Below are 7666 nucleotides of genomic sequence, written 5' to 3'. Positions count from 1 at the left end.
ATTTTGAGCTGTCAATTGGAGTTAAAGGAATTGAGTGCATCCATCTTGGGGGTCTTAAAAGATTTTCTCAGTGGGGTACAATGAAAACAACTTTTTATTCTAATGGATTTTGAAAGTCTTGACACAATTTCTTCATAACTTCTTCAAAATAGCTTGTATTTATTTATATGAGTAAGAGCTTGTTACTTGGACATGAAATGATGTAAGTGAGCATAAATAACATTTGACATTTAAAAAAATGACTCATGTTCATTTGTTACATCGTTTTCCATCACTTGATCAGTGCGAGTTAGGAATTAAAGACAAAATCATGTTGAAGTCCACAATATTCGATTTTAGTCAGCACATATGACACAACTCATGAGTGAAAAATTAAAAATATAAAATGTCTTGTCTCGTTTGTGCGTACGCCTGTTTTTTGACAAGAAGAATGTGCAAAGGTGGCTTCTAATTACTAATTAATGCTTCATATAATCATACTGCACAAACAAACAAAGGGCTGTGTTTTTGTCAGTGGCTTATTTTGCTATTACTTATTACATATTACAAGTACATTTCCAAATAAAAAAAAATTGTCACCGATTTTCATTATGTACAATAAATCACCTGCCTGATTAAATAAACATGGCCAAGTGAGGGGAAATTGTTTTCAGGTGCAAGTACACTACTGATAGGACTGCACTGCAGTTGATGTTGCCTTCAAGTGTGTGCTGGAAAAATACAACTTAGACTGGACTGTGCTGTAGGAGTGGAAAACTACTGAGTGTCTGTATAATAACTTGTGTGACCGGGTCATGACCAGGTCACAACTCCTTTTGCATGAGCAGAGCCAGTTTGAGCAGGATCCCCACACTCCCTGCGCTCAGCTTGTTTGCTGATAAAAGAAAAGAGGAAGCTGTGGCTGGGAGTTGGGTGAAACTGTTCGACTGTCTGAGGTGAACCTGTCTGTCAGAGGCAGACAGATAGTGAGGAGGAAGAGACCATACTCGGTAGCAGTTCGTTTCTTTCCAGGCTCACGGAGATGTATAAATATACTGAGTTAAGAGCAGATCACTGCTCATTGCTGTGGAGACCTCTGTTCTCTGTATGCTTGAGCCCATTTGCAAATGCTAAAATAAACAGCCAGAAAGACAAGTTCGTTGGTGCTCTCCTTTACTGCAGAATTTCCACAACAAACTTGGCGTTGTCGGCAGGATAGCTCGAGTGAATCGACCCGGTGCTGATGGAAGGAAACTGTACGTACAGTCGGGGTTAGACTCCCTGTCACCCAACCTCCTCTGACAAACAGAGTGGAGAAGGGGAACCTGAAGCCTGAGGACGGAGCCGTGACACCGCAGTTATCCTGGTACAGTACTGGTTGGTCAGGAGACCACAAATTTAAAAGACTAAAATGGGATCCAGTAATAGTAGGAAATTAAGGGAGAATACAAATGGTCCAAATGCCCAGTTTATGGAAAATAATTTTCCGGGCAGTTGTGGACAGTTGGCGTTATGAGTAAAACAGTGTGCTTTTTCCCCAGGGGGAAGTTTCAGTGTGAGACAGATAATACAGTTGAAGAAAATGTTGGAACAAAGGGAACAGGAAAGTAATGATGCGCATAATAATATGTCTAAGAAAAAACCCCCCAAAAGAAACACCAGCCGTTTAAAGCTGATCGGAAGGCATTTATGGAGTGGCAAAATTAATCTGTGACTAGGGACAGAAGAACTGAGGCAGGGAAAGGTCAAACTAAACTGTCTCATTGTCTGAAGTATGCAGATCCCGACCTCGACCCAGCTCCGCCGCGGACCCAGCCACCACCGCCACCGCCTGAGGAACCAGAGCCAGAAGAAAACCAAGGGGCCACAGGAGGTGTTGAACCAACTCCGACGAGGGTGTGTCCCAGCCTCAACCCTTTCTACGGTGACCAAGAAAACATTCATCCCCCTCCATATTCTACGGTTTCCCCCGGGGCCCTAACGATGGACCCAGCAGACCTAACCTGCCTCCCCCCATCTCGGATGGAGCAGCCATGTTGGTCTACAGGCCATGGACAATGTCAGAAATGAAGGGCGAAACCATGTTCGCACACATTGTGTGAACTGTGACACCGGGCGACTGACAGACATTGAAATCCCATGTAGTCCATACTGAAAAACACAAAAGATCAACAACGCCTCCAAATGGCCAAAATAGCACTCCTAGAGGGAGCAGCAGGCAGAGGAGGAGGAAGAGGGCGAGGTCAAAGTCGAGGGGGACGGGGAGGACGAGGTGGAGGCCGTGGAAAAGGCAGAGGAAAGCCTGGCAACAATGGAGCCTGCTTCATCTGTGGTTCCATGGGCCATTGGGCCAAAGACTATCCAAAGAAAAAGAAAGAAGAGAAGAACAACGGTGGGGATTGACGGGACGCGGAGTCGGGGACGGGTCGGGAGGAACCTGCAGAAACAAGGACACGTGAGAACACCCAAACACAGACACAAACATTTCCAGAATGTGACTTCATTCAATTGGCAATTGGACATTTACAACAAAAAGAAAATAGTGACGCTGGTCAGGGAAACGTTCACCCATTTGACAAACACAGCTTACAAGGCTATGCCCAAAATGACACTAATGGTCTCAGGTCAAATGATTTCTGGTAGACTCAGGGGCTACCGAGTCAGTGATTAAAAAGGGTCAAATATCTCCCCCCAAACTTAGTGGGCAATCCACTATGACACTTGGGGCTAATGGGGACGGGGTAACAGAAAAATACACCACACCACTAACTGTGGAAGATGAATTTGTGGGACGCTTAAAGCATTCCTTTTTGCTGTCCACATGTTGCCCCATCAATTTGTTGGGACGAGACCTAACGTGTCGATTGGGAATAATCTTAATAGCAACTGAATCAGGGATTCAAATTTCTAGAGTAGAACAAACTTGTCAAATGGTAAAATACGATCCCAGGCCGTTATTGCACGCCTATGAATGGCAGCTGATAGATAACATGCCTGGGTCAGTGAATGATTTCCTGATACAGCAAGCTCACACACACATGCCTTCCAAAAGGGGAACAGATTTCATGAAAAAGGAAAAGTTACATTGCACTGCGCACGTGTCAGAAGGAACAGACGCAAGTTTTGAAAAAGATTGGTGCAGAGAAGGACAGGAGAGAGATAAGCTAACTACAGATTGGCTGTATTGGGGACCAAACAGGTGTGCAGCAGGGGTCATATTGACAGACGCCCTGAAAAATAAAAATTTCAATGTATGGGATTCCACTGGCCCATGGGTTAAAAGGTGTAGAAAAGAAAAATATTGGAAAAACACTAAAACACCTGGGGTACAGTACAATGAGGATTTTTACACCTATAGGCAAAGATGTCAAACAACCTTTTATGCTAAAAGAACTGTTGAACTGGTGCCAGAAGGGAAGCCTCACATAATGATGATGCTACAAGCCCTAACACCAGATTCACCTGAATTATCTAGTGTGCCACGGACATTGTGGGCCCAGCACAAATATGATGTCGGGTTATTAATTGGAGCTCAACCGGTTGAGGTAATGCCAAAGTCAACTTATAGACCATGTAAACACCAATACCCGCTAAAACAAGAAGCCATAGATGGCATAACACCAGTTTTTGAATCACTAGTGAAAGCCGGCATAATAGTACCATGCAAAACTTCTCCTGTCAGAACACCGATCTTTCCTGTTAAAAAGATCAGAGCTGAAGGCGCACCTGTGGAGTGGCGCTTCGTGCAAGATTTGCAAGCAGTAAGCGATGCAGTGCACGCCCCCGCACCTAATGTTCCAAACCCACACACCATCTTATCACAAGTTCCACCTGAGAGTACATTTTTCTCAGTAGTGGACCTGGCAAATGCATTTTTCAGCATCCCAGTGCATCCAGATTCGCAGTACTGGTTTGCTTTCTCATTTCAGGGTAATGAGAAAGCATGGACATGGACGCGCCTATGTCAAGGTTACACCGAAAGCCCTGCGATTTATAACGCGGCGTTAAAAGAATGTCTAGATTCATTGATTTTGCCAGGAGGAAGCGCGTTGTTACAATATGTTGATGATTTGATGGTGTGTTCTCCAACAGAGGAAGCATGCAAACAAGACAAAGCAAGCTTGAGTAAATTACAGTGGGTGCAACCCAAAATAAAGTTCCTGGGACATGACATAAGCGGGGAGGGCAAAACCTTATCCCCTGATCGAGTCCAGGCCATACAACAGCTGCCTAAACCACAAACTAAAAGACAGGTTAAGAGTTTCCTAGGAATGACGTCATACTGCAGAGAGTGGGTTCCAAATTATGCAGAAATAGAAGCACCATTAGCAGGAATAGCCCACGGTAAAGGACTGACCCTGACTTGACTGGACACCGGAGGCAGAAAAAGTCTTTGTAGACCTTAAAGTGGCGTTGCAAACAACGCCCACCCTAGGGTTACCTGACATGACCAGACCGTTCATACAGACTGTAGACGAAAGACAAGGGTTTATGACATCAGTACTGCTACAAGAGCATGGGGGTAAAATGAGACCAGTAGCGTACTTCTCATCCAAACTTGATGCTGTAGCCGCAGGGCTACCACAATGCCTTAGAGCAGTAGCTGCAGCAGAGGCAGCAGTCACAGCATCCAGGGATCTGGTGGGTTATAATGATCTTACTCTCCTAGTTCCTCACGCTGTGTCCATCATACTGCTTGAACAAAAGACCGCACATCTGTCTGCTGCCAGGTGGTTGAAGTATAACACAATACTGCTTGAAATGCCTAACATAACTGTTAAGAGATGCACTGTACTTAACCCTGCTACTCTTCTCCCAACTCCAGAGGATGGCGAGCCCCACGACTGTGTTGCAGCAATAACTGACGTTTGCTCCCCCAGGCCGGACATGCAGGAAGTTCCCCTACAGAATGCTGACTTAGAGCTGTTTGTGGATGGATCAGCTTCTCGCAACCCAGACACAGGCCTAAAGCAGCAGGTTATGCTGTAGTAACATTACATGACACACTGGAGGCAGAACCACTGCCTGGCAAAATTTTACTCGGCACAAGCAGCCAAACTAGACCTTAACAAGAGCCAATGTGTTGGCTAAGGGCAAAACAGTTAACATCTATACTGATAGTCGTTATGCCTTTGGAGTAGTGCACGATTTTGGCACATTGTGGAAACACAGAAAATACTTAACATCCACAGGAAAACGAATTGCACATCACAAACTAGTGTCTGAATTGCTTGAAGCTATCCAGTTGCCTGCACAGGACGCAGTATGCAAATGTGAGGCTCACACTAGCCAAACAGACTCTGTTTCACAGGGAAACGCAAGGGCAGATGCAGCTGCAGATGCAGATGCAGAAGATAACAACCATTTGCTTAGCCGAGTCAGAGCAGCCTGTAACACCAGCCGCTGACTTACAGGAACTGCAAAGCAAAGCATCAAAAGAGGAGGTCACTCTGTGGAAAAAGAACATGGGGATAGGGCCCCAGGGCAGACAACTGCCCACAACTGACCTATGTGAAGATGAAATGTTGTGTTATTATGCAAATCTCTCCTTTATGCTTTCTACTATCCATAGACAGGTCAAGGATGCCCTGCCACAGCACACCACTACACCTCTACACAGGGTTCGAGTTATAATCTGAGCTTTGTGGGGGTCTCTAAAATAACTAACGTTAGGGGCGGAGATAAATAAATAAATAATAGCCTAACGGGTGTGCTTTCCGTGAGAGTGAGAGAGAGAGAGCAAGAGAGAGAGAGAGACTTCACTGCTCATTACGGGGTCCAACACTGTCACAGACACATACACACAGCAGCCCACTTTTTTTTATCATGGTGTGTGCGGCGCACACACCCCATACACACAACAAACAAACAAATGGTGAAGTGCAGCTATACTGTCATTCACGAGAGAATATGGTGAGTAGTTCTTTTGGAAAACATGTTTCTTTTAGCCTAATTATCTCGTTAACGTAAATAATACTCATTACATTGAAAAATGCATTATTTGTGATTAAAATAATGGTTGTTGGTAATGTATTAGCGACCCCCACAGATGTATGATTTTATGGGAGCTCAGACCCCTCCTTATGGGAGCTCAGCTCCCACTGGCTCCCACATAACTCAAACCCTGCCTCTACATGACCTGAAGCCGGGAGACTGGGTTGTGGTGAAGAGCTCCAAGCGGAAGAACTGGAGGGCCCCGAGGTGGAACGGACCATTCCAGGTGTTGCTGACCACGGAGACAGCAGTTAAGTATCGCTGAGAGGGATTACCTGGATCCACTCCAGCCACTGCAAGAGTCTAAATAGATTGTTCTTATGGGATAAAACATAACCTGTCTGATAGTGCTTTGCAAACCTTAAGCTGTGTGGGCTTTACAGATTTCCCTATAGCTAATTTTGAATTGTGTAAAATGTTTTGGGATGCAGAAACACACTCAGTGGGACCACTGAAGTGTGAAAGAATTTCTTATCTATTAAGAGGGCAATATTGTTTGTGCTCCAAGGGAAAGATTTTTTTTATTGGAATCATGTGTTCATGCACTCTGGGGAAATTTTAACCATACTTTTAAATGATGATGTGTTATGGTGCTCTCATACAGAGCTAAGAGCTGGAGTCACACTTGCTCAAACTCAGGTACCAACAAAACAGTATTTATGCATTATTGTGCATAAAAAGTGCTAGTTGCCACTAGTGTGAAAGTTGTAATTATCACATGTCAAATCTAGCTTGATTTCTGACTCTTCTTGTATTTTCAAGAGCTATTTGGTGTTTTAGCAGCAACATGAAGGGAGGGGAATGTGCGTGAAACAAGGAATTAAAGTTTGAATTGGCTCATCAGCTAATAATGTTGTTAACCAACAACTGCTGACATGTCTGCCATGCTTCCTACCACATTAGCCACATGGCGCACACACCCTAAACACAAGAAGTTATAAAATTCACAAGCGAGGGACAATCTGGACGGGGAAAGTGAATGAGTAACACTCTCCCCTCCTTCAACAACTAAAATGCCCTTCAGAAAGGCACTTGACCCCCAGTTACTCCAGTAGAGTTGTGTTGAGCCATCCATAGAAGCTCTGCAGTTACATCAACCACCTCTGGCGCCATCATGGAGGTCCACTGGAGATTTGACAGAAGAACCAGTTGTTGTGCTGCGGGTATATGTCTATTCAGCAATAGGTAAAAGTGAATAGTCTTTTAAGGTAGATTTATTTCCAATTTTAAGTTTCGTGTCACAGTAACCTTAAATGGGAAACAAATCTACAGTAAACTGTCTTGTCTTTAGCCCTAATCTCTACTCTAAAACACTCTTGAGTTGTAGCTTGAGAAGAGTCAGCTCAGTTAACCTGAACAAACAGCTGGTTTATGGCTTTATTAGCTAGCTAACTAGAAAGCTAATTTAGCCAAGCATTCAATGTTAATGTTAACATGTGACTATTAGCCACTACTAATTAGCTTCTACTAGATACGCTAGCAAGTGCCCAAGTAAGATGTATTTATCTAAACACATAATCAGATATATCAGTGGTGAGATGATCAGTTGCCAGTCAAAAAGCACACAGAAATTAACCTTGTCTATTGAATTCTGTGGAGACGGGACAAGTTGTTTCGAAACACAATCAGCTCCTCACTGCCACTGTTGTCCAAGAGCTGAGGACCTCCACTTTGTTCCCAGTTGTGAATGTGT

This window comes from Centroberyx affinis, unplaced genomic scaffold (assembly GCF_046629955.1).
Source record: "Centroberyx affinis isolate AG114_WGS23_722 - 3 ecotype Tasmania unplaced genomic scaffold, CSIRO-AGI_Caff_v1 ptg001895l_1, whole genome shotgun sequence".
NCBI classification, from domain to species: Eukaryota; Metazoa; Chordata; class Actinopteri; order Beryciformes; family Berycidae; genus Centroberyx; species Centroberyx affinis.
This window is presented reverse-complemented; position numbering follows the sequence as displayed.